The sequence below is a fragment of the Carettochelys insculpta genome, chromosome 8, assembly GCF_033958435.1.
Source record: "Carettochelys insculpta isolate YL-2023 chromosome 8, ASM3395843v1, whole genome shotgun sequence".
In the NCBI taxonomy this organism is placed as follows: domain Eukaryota; kingdom Metazoa; phylum Chordata; order Testudines; family Carettochelyidae; genus Carettochelys; species Carettochelys insculpta.
Window position 1 is genome coordinate 32,829,874 of NC_134144.1, and position 26,212 is coordinate 32,856,085.

General features: G+C 43.0%; 1 protein-coding gene across 3 annotated transcripts in view; it reads left to right on the top strand.

The window, feature by feature from the left end:
• Positions 1 to 222: 222 nt before the first annotated feature.
• Positions 223 to 26,212, top strand: part of LNPK (lunapark, ER junction formation factor) — a 146,329-nt gene continuing 120,339 nt past the window's right edge. For 2 of the 3 annotated variants that reach the window (XM_075001540.1, XM_075001543.1), the window contains exon 1: positions 223 to 345. The gene's annotated coding sequence lies outside the window, so the exon portion shown is untranslated. The remainder of the gene's footprint in view (positions 346 to 26,212) is intronic. The other variant, XM_075001539.1, reaches the window with a different exon arrangement.

Here is a 26,212-nt window from a genome sequence, read left to right on the forward strand (position 1 = left end):
CCCCAGGCTAGCGGTGTGCACAGGCCCCGGCACGGCCTGGGCCCTGGAGGGGATCTGGGGGTGTGGTGGGGGGGGGGGGGGAGATCTGTGTGTGTGTGTGTGTGTGTGTGTATACACTTCTAAGGTCCCAGCCAGCGCCTGCAGGGGGCTCCCTGCAGTTTACACACAGGGGCTGCTGCTGCTGCTGCTGCCCCCTGAGACCGGGTTTCCGGCCTGGATGCCCTGCCCAGTGACTGCCACGGCCCAGTAAAAGCCGGTGCCGGCCTGCACCCCGTGAAGCGCCCAGCCCTCGGGCCGGCCGGAGCGTGCCGAAGAAGGAGCACCCGAGGACCCAACCCGGCACAGGTTACAGGGCCGCGCCTCCTCGGCGTCCGGGGCTGGGTTGTGTGGGCGGGCAGAGGGGCTGCAAACGCCGCTGGTGTCCTAATACCACCGCGCGTCCAATTCTTCTCCCCTGCCCTGACAGCCTGCTCCGGCTGCCCTTTTCCGGGAGGGTGAAGATCTGCGCGGCTGGAAGTGCGGGGCGAGGGGTCCCTCTGTTCCGGGAGAGTCCCTCCGCGGTAGAAATGGAAGCGCTGATGGGGGCGCTCTGTGCTGGGAGATTAAAATGCCGCCTGTGCAGATCACGGGAGTTTATGACATGTCTACCAGGCCCCTGCGCATTTCCTTTTACCCCGCGAAAACATGTACAGCGTCTTGGGTTTTACATAGTGACAGTGCTTGAGTGGCCTTGTAATTAACATGCAACACCTGAGCTCACTTTTCACCAAGCACAATTATGTAGGTCTAGAGTATGATGTTTAACAAAATGACCTCTGAATGTAAATCCTTTATATGCTAAACAATGACTAGCTATTATTAACACATTATTAAAACTCCATTTAGAGGAACTTAATGACTGCACCTGCTATCAATGGTAGAGAATTTCACAGAAATGAAAGGATCATTAAAACCATGCCTATCGGTTCCAGACAAGGCAAATGAGGCTTTTGCCTAATTGAATTCAATTTCTCTGGGCCTTTAGAGGCAAAGCTATTTATTGTCCAATACAGGAGAGCCATCAGAACCAGGCCAATTGAAAGCCCTTCTCTGCTAGGTTAAAAACCCAACCCTGTCTTTTATGGAAGTGTGTTTCACATCATACACAACCAGTAAGAGACAAGTGGCCACACATCTTCATAATAAGCTTTGGGAAACTAATGGGCATCGTGAAAAACAAAGGTTTCCCCTCTCAGCCCACATCCAAGTTGCTTTTCTTCTCCTCATCTAGACTCAATTGTGGTTCCCATCTTGTTTTGAGATACCAGGGGCAAATCAGGGAAAGAGGACAAAACTGCAGTTTTAAGGAAACTAAGAAAGGGTATACAAAACTTCAGAGTGAAGACAGTAATAACAGTACATTTTCCAGTGCAGATTTATTATGGTCTCTATCTGTTTTGCTGAGTAGGAGTCAATGAGCAGAGGAAAAATCTACTCAATTTGACAGCGACATAGCCTTAGAATTTACAGAAAGAATCAAAGTTGTAGGAGTAGGCTTTGAAAACGCTTATAAATTGGAGCCAAAGGGTTCCCCCGCCCAGCCACAGAAATGTGGCATTAAAGCATATGGGAGACTTTTTGCATTCTTAAATATAAACATTTATTCTGATTTCCAGAGGTGGTAGGTATCTACTATGTCCAGTGAAGTGAATCAGAGTTGTGAACCCTCAGCCCTTCTGAAAAATCCAGCCAATAGTTCATTTTCCTATATTTCTGTAGTCTTTGAAAAAACAAAACTAAAATACCTCCCAGCTCAGTGCATGTGTGAAAAATTGTCATGCCAGGTGCTCCTCATACAATTGGTTGCCATCCTGTTTAAGTGATGACTGTGCTACACATACGTAATATGTGGGAATTTATGTTTTTAAGAAGTATGTTTATTTATGACAATGTTAACCCAATCCCAAATTTCAGGATTAGACATTATTTGCTGTTCTCTTTTCCCAAAAGACTGATTTTATGTGTTCAAAATCAGTTTTCTTTTTTAAGCCTGGTTATACAGACTTGTGGGTTTTTTCTTCATATATGGTATATAAAAAGGCTGTTCCCCCTTCACTCCTTCAAAAAGCTATTTTCTATCCTTCGTGTTTATCAATATCAGTCTTCCCCTTTGTTCATAATATCGCCTTTAAAACACAAAGGAGACAGTTATTTGCTGTGTAACTAGACATTTCTAGTTAAAGTTGTAAACTCTAGTATGCGGCAGTTTTGGCTTTGTTTTTCATAATTTTAAAAATATGAACACATCAATTATATTAGCCATATGGCTTGATCACATCAACCATCTCACAGACTAATTGTAGTTTAAACACTGACAACTTATTAGTTAAGGTGTTTAGGAAAACTCTCTCTACTCCTGTCTTGTTTAGAAAATCATTGGAATGTCAATGAATACTCAAAGCAAAGTCATTACATCACTTATTTTCATATTTTTCACTTTCTGTTTACTGAAAGAGTCCAAAACAGTTTTAGCAAATTTCTAGCTTGATTTACACTAGGGGAATGTGGGATAGGAAACCAGGGGGCTTTCATTTCAGTCTATCCCAATTTGCAATAATTTACTTAAAAGAAGCCAGTTTGCAGTAATTAGGAGGTAAGTAGTACTTTTTTTTTAGTTATTTTAGAGGCGGGTATTAGTGACAACATACAAGTGGTTCCATGCTGGCATTTACATACTGCAACTATAAACCTTCACCCTTCAGTGGTCCTAATACTTTGTCCATTAGATGTACTTACTCATTTAAATGTGAGTGTATTTAACTACTAAACAGATGGTCTATACTGTGCACAGTTATAAAGCAAGGGTTTGGTTATACTACCATATTTTAGGCTCCAGATTTCCTGCTTCCCTACATGCATTTCAAAGCAGTTTATTTTTCTGTACACAATATTAATATAGGTAGAGCAGCCCGTCTGGAATTCAGATAACATCTTTTTTGCTATCAGAGCTCTTGCAGGGAAGCTCTTGTAATGGTTTGCGGTGGCAGCTTTCGCAGAATTTAACTACTGCTGTACTTTTGCTTTTAACAGTCTGTTGGAAGTAGTTTGTGGGATGGTGGAATTATAAATACCTAACTGGCATTTAGGATCCTGGCTATTTTATTGGCTACAAATGGCCAAACTGAGGAAAGTCTTCTGTCCTCAAATTAGCACTACTGTAGCAGTAGCCAGGTCAGTGAATAGATCTGCTCTCTTTAGAGTTGCAATATATTTACATATATATTACATTCCCCACCCGCCCGCCCATGCTCATATAGTAACGAAATAAAAAAAGATAAAGGTTGCAACGTTAACCACTCACAACTTAGGAAATTGCAGAATTTAGGTTGTTTGTACAACCTTAATTTAGCCCTGTGTGTATGCATTATGAAACAGTCCTTAAATACATTATCACGTGCTATTTTTTCCCAGGATCCTGGCTCGTTCAGGGCACCGAAGCAATGGTGTTCACTGAAGGAGGAGCTATTCAATGCTCTATTCCAACTTACTTGTTCCAGCTCTGAGTACAGAATTATTAATTTCCTCATAGGTTTATAGTGCTCATGGGAATAGCAGCAGAGTATTTCACAAATGTTCATGCCCACAATAGGCTTGTCAGAGAAAGGGATGCTGTTATTAACCGAGGCATAAAGAGAGTAAGGGGTGTCTGGTGCACTGAATGAGGGAGGGGGTGTCGTATTAAAAACAGTATGTGATTGGGTAATGAAAGACAGTGCAAATGCCCAAAGCGACTAAATTAAGGTTGCACACGTAACCATAATTCTGGCATTTTCTAACTTTTGAGAACTTGAGTTTTCAAACTTAACGTTCTTTTCACAATGTCTTTTTGAGTAAAATTTCCTACACTCTCAAAAAGAATAAATAAATCACCCCAATCCCTCAATGGGTCATCAGCAGAGTTGGAATCATTAGATTCACAACAGAGAACTCTGCCGGTTGAGCTAACAAAGTACCTGATGGAGGTAACAAGCTCTCATTTTTCCTATAGACCAGCAACTGGAAGGGGGTTGCACACGCACGTTTTTTCAGTGGGTTTCAGCTACTTGATGGCACCGGGGGCATGTTGAGGCTCAGGAGTCATGGCTTCAGTACCAAGACGGAGAGGGGAATGTGCTCTAAAGGACAAAAACCCATCTGTGTCTGTTTCTCCAAGGCTGCTCCTGTCTGCTCCAGCCAGGCCTGTCTCTTCTTAAGCTCTAGATCCTCATCGCAGTCCCAGTAACTTTCCCCTGGGGTTCCTTATTCCAGTCCCAGTTTCCTTGATCAGCCAGTCCCAGTCATACTCTACAGCAGCAGTTCCCAAACTTTTCCGCATCATGCCCCCTTTTGATTTTTGAGAAACCCTCCTGCCTCCCCACCTCTTCTTTACCATCATCCAACCCCCCTTTTAACAAAAAAATCAATTAATAGTTTAAAACTTGATATAAAATGTTATTTCAAATTAAAAATAAGCACAAAGAGTTTTCTTGCCCCCTTGCCGGTGCCTGGTGCAGCCCCAGCTGGCCAGCTGCCTGAGCCCTGTGCCAGCTGCCAGAGATACCCTCACCAGCTCACCTGATACCTGCTCTGCCACAGCCATGTGCCTGAGCCCTGTGCCACAGGGGCCAGTTGCTGGCACGCCGCAGCTGCCTGCCCAACCCCCATGCGTCCAGGGCCAGATGCCCAACCCCCCCACCAGCCTGAGCCATCTGAGCCCCACACTGCTGGGGCCAGCCACCCACCTGCCAGACCAAGCCCCGCATTGCCAGAGCCAGGCACCTGAGCCCTATGCTACTGGGGCCAGTCACCCTTCCACCAGCTGCCTGCATGCCAGCCGCCCAGGCCCCATGGTACAGGGGCCAGCCACCAGCCCAAGCCGCCTGAGCCCCGCTATGCCAGAGCCGGTCGCCCAAGCCTCACAAGCCAGCTGCCCGAGCCTTGCAAGCCCTGCGAGCTGCCTGCCTGAGCACCTCTCCTCGCACAAAGCCAGGCACCACCAGCCTCCCACTCTTACCCCATCCCCATCCCCCTTACCTGAGCCAGGCACCCCCAGCTCTCCATCTAACCCCATCCTCTTCCTCCCCACCAACCCAGACTCACTCACCTTTGCAGCAGGCAGCTAGCTCCACGTGGGTCTTCACTGGCTGCCAGCTTTTTATAGCGGCTGCACCGGGTCACCCACGTAAAATGGCAGCGGCTGAGAGCTGGAAGCAAAGGCTGGCTGTTTCTTCGGCTGGGGGGAATGATGCGGGGGCTGGGTTGCCTCATGCCCCCTCTTGGAATTTCTTTATGCCCCACCGAGGGCATATGCTCTACAGAGTCTCCAGGTTCCTTGTCCAAGTCCCATTTTTCCTCTGCCCTAGCTCACTGTCCCAGCTTCCCTCCCTATGCTCATCAAAGTCTCCTCCCAGGCTCTTTGCTCGTCCATTCACATATCCCCTTGGGTCCCTTGCCCAAGTCTCCTTGTCAAGTCAGTACCAGGTTCTGTCTGCCTAATCCTCCAGTCTGTCCCCAACCTCAAGCCGTTAAAAATGCATGTGTAGGTCCTTCAATTGTTCCAGTGTGGGAAACCCCAGCTACTATGGGCCTGATCTGAAATTCAGTGCAGTCAGTGGGATTTGGCTCAGGCCTCATGGCCATGGCACTAGCTGTTGGCCTCAGGGCTGTTTCAATTCCTTTTTGTTTTATTTGAGTGGTGCCCCTCACTGTATCACTTTTCTATTTTTGTGTGTGATGGTAGCGCCCAAGTGTCCTATCCAAGTCAGGGCCACTTTTTGCAAGGCACGGTCCAGGCATACAGTGAAAAACACTTTGGGCTTTAGTGAATTCACAGCCTTCATTCAAAACAAGATGTAACAGGTGGATGAGGCCAAGAAATGGGTGAAAGGAATAGAATGGAGGAACAGTGAGTAATCATATTTCTTAGGACATGTACGAGTTGGATGCTGAATCTGTAAATATAATGTATTTCTGTTTGGACCAAATAAGCAGATCAGTGGCCGTAGTCTAATCTCTCCACTTGTCTAACGAGAGTCATCAGGGGCTACGCTACTGGCATCCTAGGAGAGGTGAGTCTTAAGGGATGGAGGAGAGGCAGCATAGTGGAGTGGCTTTAAAAGTCTGACAGTGATTGCCTGGGGACAAGGGGGAATGAACCACCAGCAGCAGAAGCCCTTTTTCATGATACCATGGCAGCCCTGCCTGTGCCAGATGCTGTTGTGTTTGTTTTGGCAGACCTTTATGTGGGTTTGGCTGCAGGTTGGGTTTCCATATCAATGCTGTCTAATGATCTATGACCATGATGCTTGTGTTGATCAATGGGCTTGTCTTTATTTGGGGTGGGGGCAAAGGTGCGGGGATTGTTTTTAATGTTCCTTGAGCATCATTTTGCTGCCCAATCTAGAAAGGGTTTTCTCAACTTTTATTTGGACGTGACATAGATCCTCATAGTAACTGTGACTAGCATTATGTGAGAAATAAACAGTGTTCAGCTGGAAGTATAAAGCCCCCAAAGCAAATTCATCATGTGGTGAGAGCGGGAAATACAGATGAATGGCTAACTGGCATTTGTACAGTACCCTTCAGGCACAGATCCTTCACAGCGTTTTGTACACAGACTGCCATACAAAGCACTTCCGTGCTGGTGTCTTCCAGTTTTTGCTTGTCTGATATTCTCCCTGCAGCTGCCTACAGATGGTAAGCAGGACCCATCTGATCAAGCCCAGTGATGTTATAAAACTATTCCAAAGAGAAAGATAATTTTATCTGGTTGAACTGAGAAATTTTGTCAGGAGAACTGAGATTTGGAAAGAACAAGTCCTCACACCCCCACTCCTGTGAAGTGCCCTGATAAAGCTGGATTATTTTAATGGTGGGCAGGAGAGTCACAAGAAATGTTAAGTAACTGTTTGCCATTTATAAAGAAAAGTGAATGAAATATGAATTTCAAAAATGTCACCAGTTTTTCACATACTGTGCATGAAGGGACAAACCACTCAGATCTGGATATTATTGTTCAACTGATCTTGTAGAGACAGAAATGAAAGTGAAGCGCCAGGTTAGAATGAGGTCTTACTTAGAGTCAGCTGACTTCCTCTTGGGTAGGCAGACAGATTGCCAGTCCAGCTAGCCTGGAATTATCAAAATCACACAGAGTTTCTAACAAGGCCCATCATAATACGAGTCCTGTGCCAGACAGGCTGCGAAGAAGGTGTGAGTGGATGTGGGTGTAGCATGAGTAAGACAAGGAGCAGGGCTGAAAAAGAAACTCTGGTTAAAAGGGGAGCAAAGGTATTTTGATGAGAGATCAGAGGACTGTCTCTAACCCAAGTTCTTGTGTTTTCTTTTCTTTCTTGCCTCTGCTGCTCTCACTGGCTACTCTTCAGGGCAGATCCTTGCTTTAACTTCACAGTGGGACATGGGGGAAAATGATAGAATGGGTCCCTGGCTCATGCCTGACCCACAAACAAAGCCCCCTGGAGAAAACAGTAAGACTTCAACAAGCTCAAAGTGAATAAAAGTTCTTTATACCATTTCCAGATGCACAGTGAATCATTCCTAGTGCCTTATAAAGCATTATTTGGTTGACAGTGTCTATTAAAATATCTGTTTATGAAATGCAACATCACCCCACAAAATTTACCTTTGTGTGCTATGAAAAATGGCCCATTTTCTGTGGAAAAAATAAAATAAATAAAATCCTGCCTTAGCAGTGGGATCTTTAATGTCACAAATGGGCAGGATGTCACTTTTATGCCACATCTGAAAGACAGATATCCATTTGCCACCACTTCTCATATCCTATTTATGATTGTTGCAATCACAAATAATGTAGTTGAGATCTAGTATATACTTGACCTGTACATATGGCAACATCTTGCTGCAGTGGTTAGAGCATTTTGACACAGCTATTTATCTAACTTGGCTTCTCATCTAATGTTTAACTCTCTCCATTCTTCAGGGACAGAAGAGCAGAACTTTGCATGTAGTTTGTTTTTATTAGTGTACTGATGCTAAGGGAAGGCCTTATACAAAATATATGGTGACACTTTGATCTGAATGTTGGGGTCACTATATCCCATGGGTTTCAGTCTGTTATCCATCTGGTTCCAGTTTGTGGAATCCTGGCAAGCGAGGAACAGCTCTTTAATGAAGAAACAAGGTTACATAACACCAGAGCTCTGCTGCTCAGACAGGATCATGGTGATGTAACCCGTCCAGAAGAAAACTCAAAGGAGATACCAAAAGTACACAACTTACATTTACTCTTTACTAACCAATCAACAAAGGTCTGTGCATTTGACATATGAACAATCATTGGTTAACAGCTGCCTTTTGTACAAGTCATGACAACGGCTGGTGTTCTGAGTTCTGCGTAACTACAGCTTTGCTGCGCTATCCTGCATTACCACTATAAATTGACAAAGTGCGCTCAGTGTAACAGCTGCCGTACTCAGTTTACGTTGGTGGTGTGCCAAGAATTTTGGCACACTGCCCACTTCTTAGATAAGGGGTTCCTTCTGTGCATGCATGGACCTATTAAGGTCATCCAGCGAACAGTCTGACTGACAGCCCAAGCTAAGTTTACTTCACTGGCTCCATCCTGCAGCTGAATTCTTGTCAACACAATCTACACAAACACCCTCAGGTGCAGGGGTCATTCCAATTTGAGTTTCAAAGACAGAATCACTCTATCAAGAATGTTGCATTCTTATTGCCTTAAAATTTCAACCTGAAAGTTGCTTGTCTTGGGAAATCATGGGGGATAAGGTGGTTTCTGAGATAGCCGAGTCACAATCCGTCAAATGCCTGCAGATTAGGATCTGGAATTTGAACCCTGAGAAGAATGGTGGAGCTGATTTTGATACATGATTCTTAATATCCAAAAATGTGTATTTTACCCTGTTCATGGGACACCATCAATGGGGAAAATCCTAATTTCAAAAAGGTCTTTAATCAACACATATGACATGTTTCTCTTTAAACAGCTGGATGTCAAAGCTGGGCTTTTGCCGGTGAAAAGATACAATGTAAATGGCCTGGCTCATTTGATAAAGCCAGGGTATGATATATTGCTTTTAATTAGACCAAGAAACACACCATATGTGATAAAGTTCTGCAGTTGCTTCTCACATTTTGTAAAAGCAATTTCCATTTAGTTGCATTCTTTCCGATCTGATGTTTGGAAATAGTTAACTAGCAACTGTTGCACTTCAGCTTTTGCTAAATTGTGTTCAGCTTACATATTAAAGAATATTACCCCTACATATTACTTAAACTTCTTCTGAGAAAATAAGTACCTATATGGACAAATGTATTTCATTGGTTTATGAACAAAAAATCTCACGCAGGTTATCATTAATCCGCATAAAGTCTTTGAATGCTGGATTGCACATGTGGATTGCTTATGTTTTATAGATTTTTACTTCTCACTTTGGCTAGATCATGGCTTTTTGGAGGCTAATTTTTTAGGGAACAGGCATATCTCTCCTAGTAAGCTTTTTCAGAGGATGAATATCTGTCCTAAAAGGCTTGTGTAGCATGGAATTCATATCTCAAATAATGCTATGCTTTTGATCTTATGCTGATGCCACCAGCTCAAATGCATAAAGTGTTTCACTTTTGCCCTGTGTATGGGCAGATCTAAGATGAGATTTGAACCCTTATTAAATTTCAAAGATTAAAGCATTTTACCCTTGAGGAAGTGCCACTGAAGTGATGGCCAGGCTGATCAGTGAACAGGATTTAGATAGAGTAGTATGATAAAATTAACAATGAGGAGCATGATTTAGATAGAGTAGTACAATAAAATGAACAATGAGGGGAAATATTGTAAGAGCAACTGTTAACCACAAAACTTCAAGGTATTGTAACTTGTGTGGAGCTCTCAGGAAGCCAGGGGAAGTGACATCCCTTATAATGCACTCCCAGAGTCAAATGCATCATCAGGGAAAAAAAAATTAGATAGAAAGTCAACAAATGTATGCATATTACAAACCAAACAGGCTTTGCATAAGCTTGTCTGTACCCATGAACGGTTTTGTCTAGCCCGTAATTCCTGTAAGGCTATGTCTGCGTTAGACATAGAAGCCGACCGCTGTTACTCAATGTTAGCTATGCCAATTGTGGAGCTAAAATCAACTTATCAGTGGTCAGCTTCAGTGTCTGTCTGCTCAGAAGATCGTTCACGGGAGTATTTCTCCCAGTGACCTCCCTTAATCCTTGTTGCTCGTGAAGAGTTCTGGGGTTGACTTTGACCCTGGAAAATGCTGTTTTGCATATGCCTTAGGCTAGAGGAACACTACTGTAGAAGATTGACCCACTCAGGGTTTATCTTCTGGGGTTTTGCTTCATGCATGTATGAAACGGTGCTTTCTGGGGTCAAAGTCGACCCTGGAACTCCTTGCAAGTGGCAAGGATTAAGGAAAGTTGATGGGAGAGACGTTCCCATCAACCTTCTTCGGTGTAGATAGACATTGAAATCAACCTCTGATAAGTCGATTTTAGCTACACAATTGGCGTAGTTAATGTTGCATATCGGCATTCGACTTCTATGTCTAGTGTAGACATTGGCTCAGACAACAAGTGTTTCTGGGTTATTTAAACCAAGAATAATACAGAGGATAGTAGATATTGCATTGTCTGCAGATGTACCTAGTAAGTTTTCTCCCTCCGTACTCTTTCTTTAGAACGTCTAACAAATTTGAGATATGGGTGTCTGAAGGGTGTGATATGTGGTAATTAGATGGGTGGTAGAAGCTGAGAGTCAGATGAGTAATGATAGAATGTTGATGTGTTTTAGAAGAATGCTGAATTTGGGAAGTAAGCCAGGAGCATGAGAAAGCACAGGTTGCTGCAGGTAGGATGAGGATAGTGGATATTTGAGGAGTAGGTAAATATCAGATGAAAGACACTGGACTCTAATTGTGTGTAGGGAAATAAAGCACAGAGAAGACGTCTGGTTGTGTAATGGCAGAAAGAGGCAAAATGTGGGGTGACGTGAATTGAATCTCCAACGTGGAAGATCCAGGAGAGCTCACCTGGGTAAATGAAGGACTGTAGCAGGACAGGTAGGCACTTAGACAATCTTTGTTTTCAGAGTTGTTGGCAGACATATATGTGAGGGTTTGCACGACTGGTGCCAATAGCTGCTTTCAATGCAGTGCTGAGAGCTTCTGATGGGCAGACATGAGATGAGCTTTCTAGAGACGACGTCTGAAATCTGTTTAGATTGATTTCTTGTTCTCCTTGTAACCTCTTCTTAGTTTACTAAAATGCAGTATTTTCTTAAGGAAATGCAAGTGGGTGTATTCTGAGATCTTCACGACAGCACAGTGCCCATTCCACTGAGTGAGCCTGCTTCTTCTTTTCCAAAAAGTATGATGTTCTGCCAGTCAAGTTGTCCAAAACATCATTCAAAATAAGTTATAAATCTTCTCAAAATCAACACAGCTAGACCAATAGTTGGACCATTAATGGAAAAGTAAATATTTTCCCACTGGGATGTACATTTTCAAGTGTTGTGGGATCTTATCACACGTTTGTCATCATAGCGGGTATTTTTCATCTGAGTGTTGATAGTTGCCATCTTTCTGAAAAGCGGCCATGTGTGACACTGGTGAACCTGTACAAGAGAACGTAAACCAATCCTCAGCCTCCTTTAACACAGACTTAGCAGTCACAAGAAAAGACTAATTATTTGTACCAAATTTAATATCAACTTGGTAGTATATTTGGTGTAAATTGCAAGTTTTTTCTTCTGACATTGACACCAAAATTAAAGTAGACTGGAAAGTAATTTACAATTTCTTCCACTGGATTCTCACATGACTCTTATATATTTCTAACCACTTCCCCCTTGTCTCTTTTGTGTATTATAAATATTTCTCATTCACTGTTTGGGCGATACTGAGTAATTTAGTGGAGAGGTTCTTGGAATTACCCATACAGTAAATGAAATCACTGTATACTAACCCAAAGAGTCTTGTCAGGGGAGCCATTATAATTACATAAAGCACCAATATATTTCTTGATGGTGCTGTAAAATATGCAAAGACTATGCTTTGGGCTCCCAACTGGCATGCATTGGAAGTTACATTCTGGTTCCTTAAGCCAGAATATGGTAGAGAGGAATGCTTATCCAAAGATTAAAAAACATATACTAGAATACTGCATGAAATTGCAATGGAGAAGTGTATACCCTCCAATGCATGAGATGACGTGTGTTTAGCAAAATGAAGTGCTGAGATGTACTGTCAATAATGCAGTCTGGTTGGAGGTGCTTTGGGTTCCCATAGGTGCTTTGGGTTCCCATAAATGACATTACTTTTCAACCAGAGGGGATGTTGTTACAGCAGATGCTGTTTGAAGCATTAGATGAGACATTGACTTCAGTTAAAAAGGTAAAAAAGCCCTCCTGGGTTCATTGGCGAGGAGAGTTTTCTGAATTAAAGGAACACATGATGCCCTCATTGAGTATCCAGCTCCTGTTTGGAGTTCAGGCTTTTGGGTGGAACAAAATGGTTTGGTTTATTTACCCTGAATGAGTCCCAGCTCGTAATTTTCTTGGCTTTATGGAATGATGGCTCAGTACTAATATTATTTTAATGAATATATATTTTAGATGTTTCTTAGTATACTTAGGTATAAATGACCTCCTGTAGTAATGCAATTCTTTTGTATTCCTCTTGATATTTTAAGTAAACAGCCGCGTACAGTGGCATTTTGCCCTCATTTTGACACTGTCATGTGTGATTTACTTAAACTTTCATTGGTTTGCCATATCACTTGAGAATGAAAAGTGTGCCTTTGAAAGCAATCACTGACATTGTTTCAGAATCAAACTGTTTTTCTTAAAGGTGGGCTGATATTGCTTAGTTACTCTTTGACATTGTAACAGGACACCCGTCCAAACTTGCACTAACATCATTATGCCATTGTCTTGGCAACATCCATAGCCTTTTGTCATTACAAATGTAAAATTGGGGCCAAGTCATTTTTTTCTGACTCTGATTAAGAAAACTTCAATCGGCTTTGCATTCAGAAGACGCTTCTTTGCCATGTTTCAGCTTAGCACGTTATTGGATACATGGGGAACATGGAGTGGCTGGTGTAAGGGAGATCTCTTCTTGGGGTGGACCCTCTCTCTCATGTCCAGAGATGCCCTGGTCAGCACCTCCTCCAGGGGTCCTGCCCATCTCTCATTTGGGCATGACCGGGCCTGAGGAGAAGTGGTGGCATGTGGAAGAGGATGGAGGGCAGAACTGGGTATGGGTGGCCAGAAGTGCTGGTGGTGGAAAGCTTGGCGCCTGAGCAGGTCTCAGTAATCTCTAGTATGCCTCCAGGCTTGGCCATAGGGTTTGGGTAAAACAACTCGAACAAGAGAAGCTGGGCCTGTACTCTGCTCATTGCAACTTCAATTAGCTGCCCCGCTGCACACATTGCTATGGGAATTGCTTTAAAGTGATAGAGTGGGATTGGCTGGAGAGAGTTACAAGGCTGCCTAATTCATTAGTTCAGATGGTAGAAACGACATGGGAATGAAGGGTGAAATAGAGGACGAGAGTGAGTGAGTGTGGGTAGAAGAATTAAAGCCAGAGCCACAATTTGATGGGGTATATTCCTTACACAATATTGGATACATGAGATGGTACGTTAGGTGTGCCTTACTGAGTGTGAAAGGGTGTATCTACCCTGCACTGGCTGGACGGGTGGGGACCAGGCTTATGGGGTAGAGAAGGCCCTACCCCCATGGCCCTGCTGGGCATCCTCTAGCTGCAGCCCTGGTATAAATGCCAGAGAAGCCAGCCACTTGGGGCTGGCCAACAGGGGAAAAGGAGCTCCTACCCTAGTCTGAACAGCAGCAGCAGCAGCCGCCACCGCCACCGCCACCACCACCGCCTGAGGAAGGGCAGTCGGAGCCTGAGTGGTGCCTCACGTCTGGAATGGGGTAGGAAGTCGCGCAGTGCAGGGAGCCAGGAGGCTACCCTCGATGAGCTCAGCCTGTTGCAAAGGGATTTCTTGCTGAGTTGGTGGTTGGGGGAATGCTCACCACCAACAGGGCTCTGGGCTGGAGCTCGGTGGAGAGGGAGGGCCTGGGTTCCCCCACCCCCATGCTTGTGATCCCAAGGAAGGGGGAACAGGAACTGCTTAAATTGATTAGAGGCTGCTGGGCCTGAACTGCTGAAATTGACTTGGCCACTGAGGCCATGACATTGACTAGGCTGCTGAGGCCTGACTAGGGTGGAAGCCCTCAGAAAAGGCACAGGGTGGAAAGCCCCAAGCTGGTGTATTCAGCGAGAGTAGGGTCTGGTGTAGGAAAATGCCTCAGGAAATGGCAGCAAAGGTTAAGCTGGTACAGGCCTAGGCTGCATATTATAGGGTCTGTGAGCTGGAGCCTAGTGTCAAAGTGTTGGCCAGTGTTCCTCTATTAGCTAGTGTCATAGGGCATTGGAAACATCAGCTGGACAATTGGTGAGGAAGAGAAAGACCTTAAGACCTGGCTAGAAAGCTGAGCCAGAAACTGCAAGCTGCCAGTCTGAGACAGAGAGAAGCTGCAGACAGAGAAGATGGGAAGGGAAACCATGGAGAAAGGTGAAGCATCTGGCAGAGCTGATAGTGGAGAAGGAACCCCATCACCGACCTCTTTCTCTTTCTCCTCCCCCATTGCTGGAGCTCTGAGCTTTGAATTGCTGTTGGAATGAGGCTTTGTAGTCTATCAGAGCATGGAAGAGAACACTTTTGTCCTCTTTTGAGGATTTGAGTGGTACTAATTGTGGCCTGTGCAAACCTTCTAGACTCCTGCTGACTTCCCCGTCCTTGGGATTAGGGTGTCCCTAGAGACAGAAGTGTAAATGACCTCTGTCTTCACTTCCGCTAGTACAGCACGGATTGTGCTCTCAGAGGGTGTTGTGCATTTCCTTCATTTGCTCAAGCATCCCCCACTCAAGGAAGTGGCAGTACATGGAAAACAAGATGCGAGAGAGAAATCAAATTGACAATACCATCCACTTTCAAAGAGGGACTTGATAGATGTTAATAAAGTGGGCCACACCCTCCTTGACTGAATTCATCTTGTCAACTTTGGCCTTCCTGTTGATTGGGACCCCCTCCTTTTCATGAGCCTGTACAATTAGACCTCTGGAATCTCCACTGCATTGCACCTGATGAAGAGGGTCTGTGCCCACCAAACCTTATGCTCCAAAATATCTATTAGTCTATAAGGTGTCACAGGACTCCTTGTTGTTTTTGTGGATACAGACTAATGTAGAATCATAGAATGCTGGGACTGGAAGGGACCTTGAGAGGTCATCGAGTCCAGCCCCCTGCCCTCATGGCACGATCAAGTACTGGCTAGGCCATGGCTCTCACTTTCTAGGTATGTAAGGAAAATTCATCATTTTAGAACAATTCAAATTCTTAAACCCTTGGAAATATGTCTTGGGTGAAACTGAGAACAATTTTTTTTTCTTCAGAGAAGATTCAGGTGTATAACATATTTTGTCTCCTGATTTTTATTATTACGAGGAATTTTTGCCCGAAAATGTATGTTTGGGGGTTAGATCCATGGTGGGGTTTATGCCACTCTAGCAGGTTAGACACAGCCTATAGTCTAATGTAGGGTTTGGAAATAATTTGGTAAAACATCTTATGCACTTCATTTACAGTGTTCTTTTTTTCACTACCTTGGCAGACTGTGGAGCTTCACTGCAACAGTAGCATTGAGCTCTCCTCGAGAGGGCTAAGTTTTACTTGAAGAGAGAAGCATGCTGTCCCTACAGCACCTGCGTTTCACACTTTAAGGAACAAAGACCACATTTGCGGTCCCGTAATGAGGAAAGATATGCTATAAATGGGATGTGTCCAATTAGATCGGCTCCACTGAGATAATTTTCCAGTACGATTGGCAAAAAGATGTGTGGCTCTTTGTCTCCTTGGGGGAAAAAAAAAAGAAACACCCAGGCATTTTATTAAAGGAAGCAGGCACTGGTCTTTTATCTGTTACAGTCTGGTATTTACAAGTGAAGCTGTTGGCTGTCTAATTGCAACTTACAAAAACAACATATACCCTCATTTAATCTCTCTAACTAGTTGCCACATTTAGTTTCCTAAGGGACAGTCTACAATCAAGTCTGAACTGAATTCTAACTCAGGTTAAAAAAAGATGAATGTGATTTGCATGCAAAAAATATTCCAGATACCATGTAAACAAACATCATTTTGCTTGTGTGAAATATTTAACCCATGGATAGAAGAATATGAGATTAATTTACTATCTTTGAAAATCTCATGGATGCTTAAAAGTAGACTCCCATGAGTATACATGTTTTGGCTCCCCGTTTACAATATAAAAATTGCAACTTACAAAAACAACATATCCCCTCATTTAATCTCGCTAAGTAGTTGCCACATTTAGTTTCCTAAGGGATAGTCTAAGATCAAGTCTGGACTGAATTGTAACTCAGGTTAAAAAAAGGTTAAAAAATTTTCAGGAAGAAGGGGCCAAAGACCCCCTGGGGGCCACACTTCTACACATTCTTTTGGAGTCTGGAAGAACATCTTCCAGACTCCAAATAATGTGACCTTATGCTAATGAGGCATGGGGAATTTGCATCTGCATCTCATTAGCATATTTCGGGCTGTTTATTAGCATACCACTTTCAGAGAAACCCTATGGTTTCAGAGAAAGTGGCATGTGTAGAAACGGCCCTGGTGCTTAAAATATTGGGTATCTAGCCCTCAGGGCTGTAAAGACAACCTTGAAAACAAGAAGTGAATGCCAATTACAAGCAAGACATTGCAGTTTTCCAGACTCTGCAGACAGACTGGTGAACAGCTGTAAGAGGAGTGAACTGGAGTGAGGTGATCCATCTTAGTGGGGCATTAGCTTGTCTACTTAATAACAGGTTAAATTTGAACACTAATAACTATTTCTCTGCTGCTCATTTTAACAGAAACAGTTTTGTCCCCCACAATCTCAATGTACCTTCAAAGGTATCAAAAGCGCTTACTTAGCAGGCACAACTTCTAGCAGTTGCAAAGATGATTTCTATGGTGCACAAATGTGTTATCCATGCAAAATCTCTTGTGTATGGAAAACTACAAGGTGGGGGCCATGTATAATAAATCACTTTTTATAAAAAACATGAATAAAATTGGTGTTATTTTATAAGGTGTGATATTTATTTTTAGTTAATTAAAACTCTATTTTTAATGGAGCTGCTGCACAGTCCAGGGACTGTGCCACTATTTTTAATTTGTGGGACAGGGCAATACTATCTGTCACTGAAACAACATGAGGATCTCCTGTAAATCCCCCAGGCGCAGGTCGTTCTAAGGTGCACGTGGGGTAAAATAGATACATTAAACAAGGGGCCCAGTTCTCAAATCCGTTACGTAACTTTTTATCATGGAAATCAATAGAGTTCCATGGGTGTCATGACACCGGTGCATCAGAGGGGAGAATTAGGCCCTGAATGTTTTTAGCTTGACCAGAATGAAGTTGTTTCGTAGAACTGATACTCTTCAAAGCAGTTCACTTGCTCGCTATTGGGACATACTTCCTTCAAAGCATAGATCTGCTTTTTTATATCAGATCTCTTAGCGTGTGGAACCAATGGTTGCCACGCTGGTAATGTACCCTGAAACTTACGTATTTACACTACTTGATGTATATTAGTGCCTAGCTAGCCTGTTGGCTAAAAGTGGAAGAAGGATTTGGTCACATGATCACTAATCTGCCTGAATGCCAGAAGTTATAGAAGTCCGGAACACGAACACTGAGGTGTTGCCCTTTGTGGTGACAGCCCATGTCACTGTTCACATCCTCGGACTAAAAACCACCCAGAGAGCCTGAAAACATCTCACCTACCCCGACGAACTGACTTACCTGAGTCTGGTCTGCCAGCAGCAATGCCTGAGTTTATTCTTTACCATTTCACCAGGTGCAGTGGTAGGACTGAGTCCATCTCTGGACTGACAGCTCTTGGACTGGGTCTACACTGAGGGGTATTGCCAGCAGCTTCATGCTAATGAACAGTCTCACAATAGCAAATGGCTGTATATTAGCATAATTGCATGCCTAATTAGCATAGCCACGTGAGATTTTGCTGCCAGCAGAAGCTGCTGGTGGCACTAAACAGGCTGTGTAGATGTGCCTCTGCCGGCAAAAACCCCTTCTGTCGCCAGCCTCTTTTGCCTGAATTTTTTCTTGTTTCTTGGTTTGCTTTCTGTCTTTCTTCCTGTATATCTTTATTTTAGGCTTCTTAAGTGATGTAATTTTCAATTAAAAACTGCGTCACACTACGGCTGTGTTTCTTGCCCTTTTTGATGCTTCTTCATTTCTCTGTAGTCATCATTTTGACAATTATATACTCATTGTTGCCGCTTAACAATAACCAACGCACATTTGTTACAGGCTATGGAATCTCTTTCACTGACTGAGATCAGGTGATGGAGGGCTATGTGTACTTCAGTACATGGATACAATGGGATGGGGCATTAAATGTGCTGTGCTCGAATTCACTCTCCATTTCCTTTCTCCCATGAGTTTATTTGACCATTAGCATGGCTTTAATTTGATTTTTATATGATTCTCCTTTTATTTACCCTTTACATGTGTCAGCATTACAACAAAGCTCCCTATATTATTCTTTCCAACACAGTGGCATCCTTTCAGCATTAAAAATATTAACATTCAGCATTTTGTCAGCAATCCCTTTCATAATACTCTCACATCAGCCCAGCTTCATATGCAGTTTATCTGCTCATTCAGTCAACATTAACCCCTGTGGGTCCTGTCAGCAGAAGTTTTTGGTCCAATAGTTATTTTTAACTCACTTTCTGGTATGAAATTAAAATGGGAGCATTGAACAATTCCCCTTCAGGTTTTCCTTTAATAATGCAAAGTGCTACTGAAGGCTTGCAAGTTGGAGGTATGGGAGGAAGAACAATGTAAATCTCACTTTCACTTTCCAGCTGTCTCTTTTCATGCTTCTCATTATCTGTCTCCCCGTTGCATTTTTCCTATTTAACATGAAGGGTGCAGCAAATCTTAGTTTTGTTTTTTGGTTAGTTATGACATCACAGGTGCTTTTTAGAAATTGCAAGCAGTCCTGTGGCACCTTAAAGACTAACAAATTTATTTATTAGGTAATGAGCTTTCGTGGGTAAGACCCATTTCAGATTTCAATTTTAGAAATTGGTTCATGAATGTGAAATCATCAAGGAAGCTCATGCCATATATCCACTCCTGGCTTGGGGCCCTGCTTATTTACATGTCAAACAGAATCACTGGATGAAATTTGGAATTCAGATGATAAAATAATTGACTCAAACTCAATGTACCTTATGGCTGTGTCTACACTGGAGAGGTCTGTCGACAGAAGTCCCCACAGAACTCTGCATTTGCTTCGCCAGAGTTATCCCTCCAAAATTTGAGGCATAACTCTCCATTGATAGAGTACCGTCGACAGAAGTACAGTGTAGACACTTCTGTCGATCGAGATGGCTTCCGGTTGCCGGGCAGCCCTGTTTGCAGAGCTACCATTGTACTTTCTGTCACCGGAGGGCAGTGCAGTCTGGCAGTTCTCCCTTGACAGAGCCAGTTGTGTGTAGCAGCAATGTCGACAGATGGTTCTAGTGTAGGCATAGCCTTTTTGCTTTCAGATACAATGCATAATATGCATCTATGGAGTTAGCAACTTAGATTTTTACTCTTTGAAAATGATATTTACTATTTGATAAAATACTATTCCCCCCATTTCTGTTTGCCTTAAACACAAACACTATGGAATGTTCTATACTGCAGGGAAGTAGAAAAGCACAATGAAGGGCATCTTCACACAGTATTGTCCTTGCTTTTGTTTCTCTTACCAAATATTTGGTTTAATAAAAGCCTGAACAAATGCACTTTGGACGTATTCTGTGTCACTCTTCCAGGAAGTGCAGAAAGACCAGTGCAATTTTATTTATCAGGCATTCACGCTTTTGCCAATAATATGAGTGCATAGCTCAGTGGTTGCAGCGTTGGCTTTGTAAACGCAGGGGTATAAACTCAATCCTTGAGGGGGCCTTTCAAGATTCTGGGACAAGTTAGATTTAAAACAATCAGTCGGGGTGACGATAGGTTCCTTCTAGCTCTGTGAGATACGTATTCTTAATAATGTGTGATTTTAATATACAGCAACCCCCCTCTATGTGTGATTTCAACTTGTGCTTAACTTGTGTTAACATGAATTAACCACAAGTTGAAACCAGGGGGTCCCAGGGGCTGGGGAGTGCCAGGAGCGCAGCTCCCTGCTCCAGGCCCCGGCTCCCCCAGCTGGGGTAGCTGGGTGGACAGACAGCTGTGGCTCTGTGCTTTCTTTCTAGCTTCCCCCAGCTGTGGAAAGCCAGGCAGATGGACAGACAGCCAGGCCAGGCAAGGGGAAGCTGGGGAGAAGCTGCTTGGCTCCCAGAGTGGCAGGGAGCTGGGAATCTGGGCTTGTGAGACCCAGGAAACTGACCAGCGCTGGTTTGCTCATCAGTTTCCCGGCTCCTGCAAGCCATCTCCCCCCACTGCAACTTGCGTGAAATTTTAATTACATGAGGGTGCGTAGGAGGGTCTACTGTACACATTTTTGATTAATCCCCATTAAGATATTGATCCAGCGTGCAGCACTCACAGTTGTCTTTATGAGTACAACCCTGTGAGTCTGACACAAGGAATTTACAATAACATGGGATAATGAACAAGGGTTATATTATCAAGCTTATTACTTTACCAGAAATACATTTTTAAATATGTCTACAAACCTGGTTTTGATCTTCTTCCTCTCTTCCTTGGAATAGTTATCACCAGTTCCTGAATCCATTATACAGGACAGTTTAATAAATACTATTTATGTCAACCCGCAGATTTTAGAACTCGGGTTCTTGTGGTCTGATCATGCTATAAGGCCTGTTTAATTTAAATCCAAGAAACCTGACAGTTTAAAGCTAAAATAAAATTAAAGTAGGGTGTTATATTTGAAAAAGATTTAATATGAAAATGTATAAGAAGAGATTCAAGGAAGGACAGAATTTTTGGGAAACACCACAAAGGAGGTGAAAAGACGAGAGAAGGCAGAATTGGCTGTCAGGTTCTAGCACAGCAAGGGTTTATGGAACTATCTCTTCAGAGGTAGATCCAACCTTCTCCAGAGGCATTGGGATGGAATTGGCCTGCTGCAGCTCCATTGCACCAGGCATAACTATCATCCTGGGGCCATTCATGGAAGGAACCTGTTGGTGGTTCACTCTTCCCCACACAAAGGCAGTTTGTCCTTGTAGAAATGGATGAAGAATTATTGTGTATCTTATTCCGGTAATCTTACTACTTTTTCTATTTACGAAATGTCTACCAAGAGATTCTATTTCTTTCATTTTCTGTTTACGTTAAAATATTTTTGGCGAATAATAGCTACGAATAATTTTGTTTCTGCTTGTTTGCAACCAGTTAATCATGAATCTACATTCCAAATCCCTGATCCTGTATTTGGACACTTAAATGAAAATGACCTGACTTCAGGTGACCAGCATCTGCAGCTCCACATCAGTGGTCAACACCTCTGAAAATAAAGCCACATAATGCTTAAACTTAGTTCTCATGCTTGCATTTTCCCTCCTATATGCCACATATTATGTTTCTGTTCTCTGATGGAGTGTAACTGTTAGACATGTGCTTTCTGTACTGTTGCTGACATTTATACATTTTCAAAATTAATAATCTTAAGATTTTGCACATGGAACTTGATTGGAACACTCAGAGTAGGTTTCCACTTTGAGCAGGGGGTATGATTCTCAGTCCATGAGAACACGCCCCTGCACTCGCTGTGACTGAGCTAGTGTGCAAAAAACATATTCAGATTTGTGGGAGGGGCTAGCTGCCCTAGCAGACACTTAGCATTTCAGATGAGGAAATACTGTTGTATTAGATGGAACAAAGGGGCCAAAGATGTTAACCCTGCCACTGTCCAACGTTAAACAGTGTTTAAACAAGGTCTGGGATAAGCACTGGAATAAATTGCCTGGGAAGACTGCGGACTCTCCGTCATTAGAGATTGCTAAGAACAGGTTAGACAAACGCCTGTCAGGGATGGTCTAGATAATACTTAGTCTTGCCATGAGTTAAGGGGACTGCATGAAATGACCTCTTGAGGTTCCTTCCAGTCTGATGATTCAGCATAGGGAGCTTCAGCTTGCTTCATACCAGGCAAATTCACCTGTAAAAATCTTTTAAACTTATTACAGCAAAGATGACAAATCAGTGAAAGCATGTTAAATGTAAGTATTAAGGCAGTTTAAAAACATTTTTGTTTCTCTTTCTTTGGACCTGGAAACAAGTTTTATGTTTTTTTTTTTAAAAGGAAGAACTCCTTCCTCCTCCTCAAATTTGACCGTCTTTTCAATGGTATCAAAGATAACTATCCTTTTGAGTAAAATAGAATTGAGACAAGCTGCTGCTGCTGTTAACGTCAGATCCCATTTCATCCTGGGTAGCATAGGGGATTCAGCTGGAGCTGGTATAGGTTGCAATGTCCTCAGGATCCCTCTCTCTGGCCTGGTCTGGTCAGAATCAGGATGACAAATGGTTCGGCCCCTAGAAAATGGTGAGAGAGCAGCCATCATGTTTCAGCTCAGTTCACTAGTCCCTCCCCCTTCATCTGTTATTTCTTTTTATGCTTCTCCCATGCCAAAGTCTCAATTTAAGGTCCCAAAAGAAGAGCGCTGGGTAGAATAGCCCATCCCCTCTTTATTTTGACCATCAATTGAGCCTAAATCCTACACACTTACTTTGGTTCATTATTTTGAGACCTACATTGTTTCTAACAAGCAAAATCTCAATCATCCTTGCCTTCTGTAGATCAGTTGGATTGATCGCTTTCCCACATAATTGGACTAACAACTGTTGGCCACGTGTTACGCTCGCAAGCAAGTGCACTGTAAGCATGCCCCAATCAGGGTTGACTATGTTTATTAGAATAAGGTTCCAATGAAACCATGTTAGCACGTGAAGGCGTCCCAGGCATGTGTGATCTCATATGGTATCGTCCTTGACTATGACAAAGGTGTCCTGGGTTCGACTCATGCTAAAGACAGCAGTTTACGCATGTCTGACGAGTTCCAATAAGAATGAAACCGGTCATGTGCTAACGTGGTTTCATTGGAACCTTATTCTAATCCTTGCCTTCTTTTTATATTTGTAGGCCATCTTTATTTGGACTGATTCACCCCCTTTCTCTTGCACCTGTTTAAAACATCATTGATTAAAAATAAATTGCCCTACTTTTAATGGTGAAGCTCTAAGCATGCAAAGGTTAGACTAATTGCCACAACACTACCGTACTTGGGATGGGGAACCTTTCTGTGTGAGTGTAACCATAGCTGTATTGTATTAGAGCTAGCCTTGGTACATCTCCTTGAACTGGGAAGACTATCTCCAGCTGGAAGCATAGCCATATTCTTAGGCTGTCTAAAGATATTCTGCAAGTTTTACTTTAAACTTTCCCATTTTTATACTATAATAGTTAAGAAAGGGAATATAAGAGGGGCTGTGAAGGCTGTCATAAAGAATAAATTTAACCATTAGATTACCTGCAGAATGCCCACCACATACACAACAGATACTTGCCCAGCTCTAGTATCTTGCTTCTTCCTTTGGAGACAGCCAGGAGTTGGGGGCTGTGCGCTCATGCACATGTGTGCAGGAGATCAAGCCTTGACCTGGAAGAGACGGCAGAATCATGTGTGAGGAAGCTGGATAACTCCTGAAGCACCATAGAACAGGGTTTTCCAGATTGAGGTTTGGGAGGTGGGAGCAGAAAGCAGTGCATCCTTAGATGCCGAAATCAAGGCTGAGAAAGAAATGGGAGAAAAGCATATGCTGCTGGTGGTTTGCTATTTCAGAATCAGATGGATCCCTTCTAACAAATTTCCCAGTACAATCATTGCTGTCCTCTATTGCATAGGAAGTATTTCTTCCAACGTGGGTCTGATTTGGTATTGAATTAAATTCAGAACAACAGCATTTGATGCAACTAATTAGAACATCATAATTCTACTTTTGGATTAAAAGTTCAGGATATATAATGCTCTAAAATATGACTGTTTTTCATTTCCTTTGAGGGGGTGCGTTTTGGAAAGCAGCATGGAAGAACAACTGAGGAAAGCAGTTCTCTGATAAATCATTGGAATGTATTTACAGCTCTGCTAAGAATAGAAAAAGACGGTTGTACTGTCATACAAACAAGAGCCACTAGTAGGACTTGGTGCAGATCCTGCTGGAGTCGTGATGCTAGTGAAGACGATAATATTGAAAATGATTAATGAATGATGAAAATACATTCAGATTTCCTCCAGGGAAAATCTTGATTTATACAAGATTACTGCTATGTTTCTTTTTTGCAAATAAATAAGGTTCATTATAAGTAGTGCAGATTGCCCCATAATTAAGATTCCGCAACACTTACCATTATAAGTCCCTGTTTTCAGGGCGTTATGTAAGCTGATAACCTGGGGAACTGCCCAGGAGAAATTCCAGTGCCCCCCCAGTTAATTAGCGGAGCATCTACATTGGACAGCATGTGTTTCCGTTGGTGGTGCACATTCACACGTGACTGGATAGAAAAAATTAGAGGGAACACTGGTTGTGATATTGCCAAACTTAAACTTTTAAGGGTGAAATTGCGTATGTCGTGTGTGCTTCAGGCTGATCTTTCTGAAAGTTTCAGCTTTAAAGAAATAGTCATTTACAGTAGTTAGATTGGGGAAAAATATATTTTGCCAGCGTTAAAAATAATCACACAACAGTTCTGCTGAGAGACTCTTGTCCTCACATGCTCTGGAGCAAAAGACATGCGATTCTTGCCATTCCTATGAAAACCCGTCCGAATGTTCCCATTTGTGAGAGTTTGGCAGCTAAATTCATGAAAGAGTCCATCTGCACCGAGCATACTCCATCACCTCACAACTCCTGTGTGCTCAGTGGACTTTGCAAGCGTCATTCCCTTACAGCATACTCCAGACCATTCTAGGCTGACAGAAGTTTCCATGCAGTATATTGTTCTTCCCAGCACCTGGGGACTCCTGTATGTCTAACCACGGGAACTGAGACCAGGGGTACTGTCTTTCCTGTGCTCTCACTACATCTGTTGGTGATCAGCAGGCTGTGAAGAGTGTAAGTATGGAACAAACTTCTTGTTCTTGTGTCCTTTCATCATCATTATAGGTTTTCCAGTGTTTCTGGTCTGTAGAACTGGCAAGATTTTCTGTGGTTCATGGTTTGTCCAGAAGTCAGCAGACAGACCAACAGATGTTCTATAGTTTGTGTTTCACTGCAGTCACATGTATTTGGGTTATTGGAATAGCCTCACATCTGCATATTGACTTTTGACCTGCCAACTGTTGTCTGGAGGTGATTTAAATATCCTGAAGTCTACCAATCTTTCTTTGCACCTGTGGGAAGACATTTGGCAGTACTAATGTATGTCTTGATGTCCTCATGGAGTAGTTTGAGCCCTGCGCACCGTATTTCCAGTTGTGCAGCCATCAGTGATTTTTTCAGAAAGTGGTTGTGTTGCAGTTAGGAAATGTTTCTGCAGTTTCAGGGAGCTAACTGCTGCAGTGTGGCCATGTTACAGGCATCTGGTATCTTCAACCTTTCACAAACATCCCATTTAGATTGTGATCACTCGCCTAATATACAGTCCAGTTAGTCTGGTGAGCATGTAAGCTGTTCACATTCGTTGGTTTTAGTGGTCCTGTAATGCAGCTGCAACTGTCATTCATTCAGCACAGGGTCCAGCTTCTTTGCATGAGCTAATCTTTCCCAAAACAGACATGTGTATTTGGTCATTGAATAGCAAAGTGCAAATGCAGGGGCTTTTTGTATTGCTAAGTAGGTTCCCCAGTCTGAATTTGCAAAACTCCTCCCAGTTGACTGAGGAGATATCTGAGCCACTAGTGATTAGCTTTGAAAAGTCATGGAATATGGGAGAGATTCCAGAAGACTGGAAAAGGGCAAATATTGTGCCATCTATTAAAGGGAAAAAAGGACAATCCAGGAAATAACAGACCAGTCAATCTAAGTTCTGTGCCAGGAAAGATAGTAGTAGTAGGCATCCTTCAGTCTGTGTAGACTATGGATCGTGCCCTTCGTAACTCCATTTAAGATCGT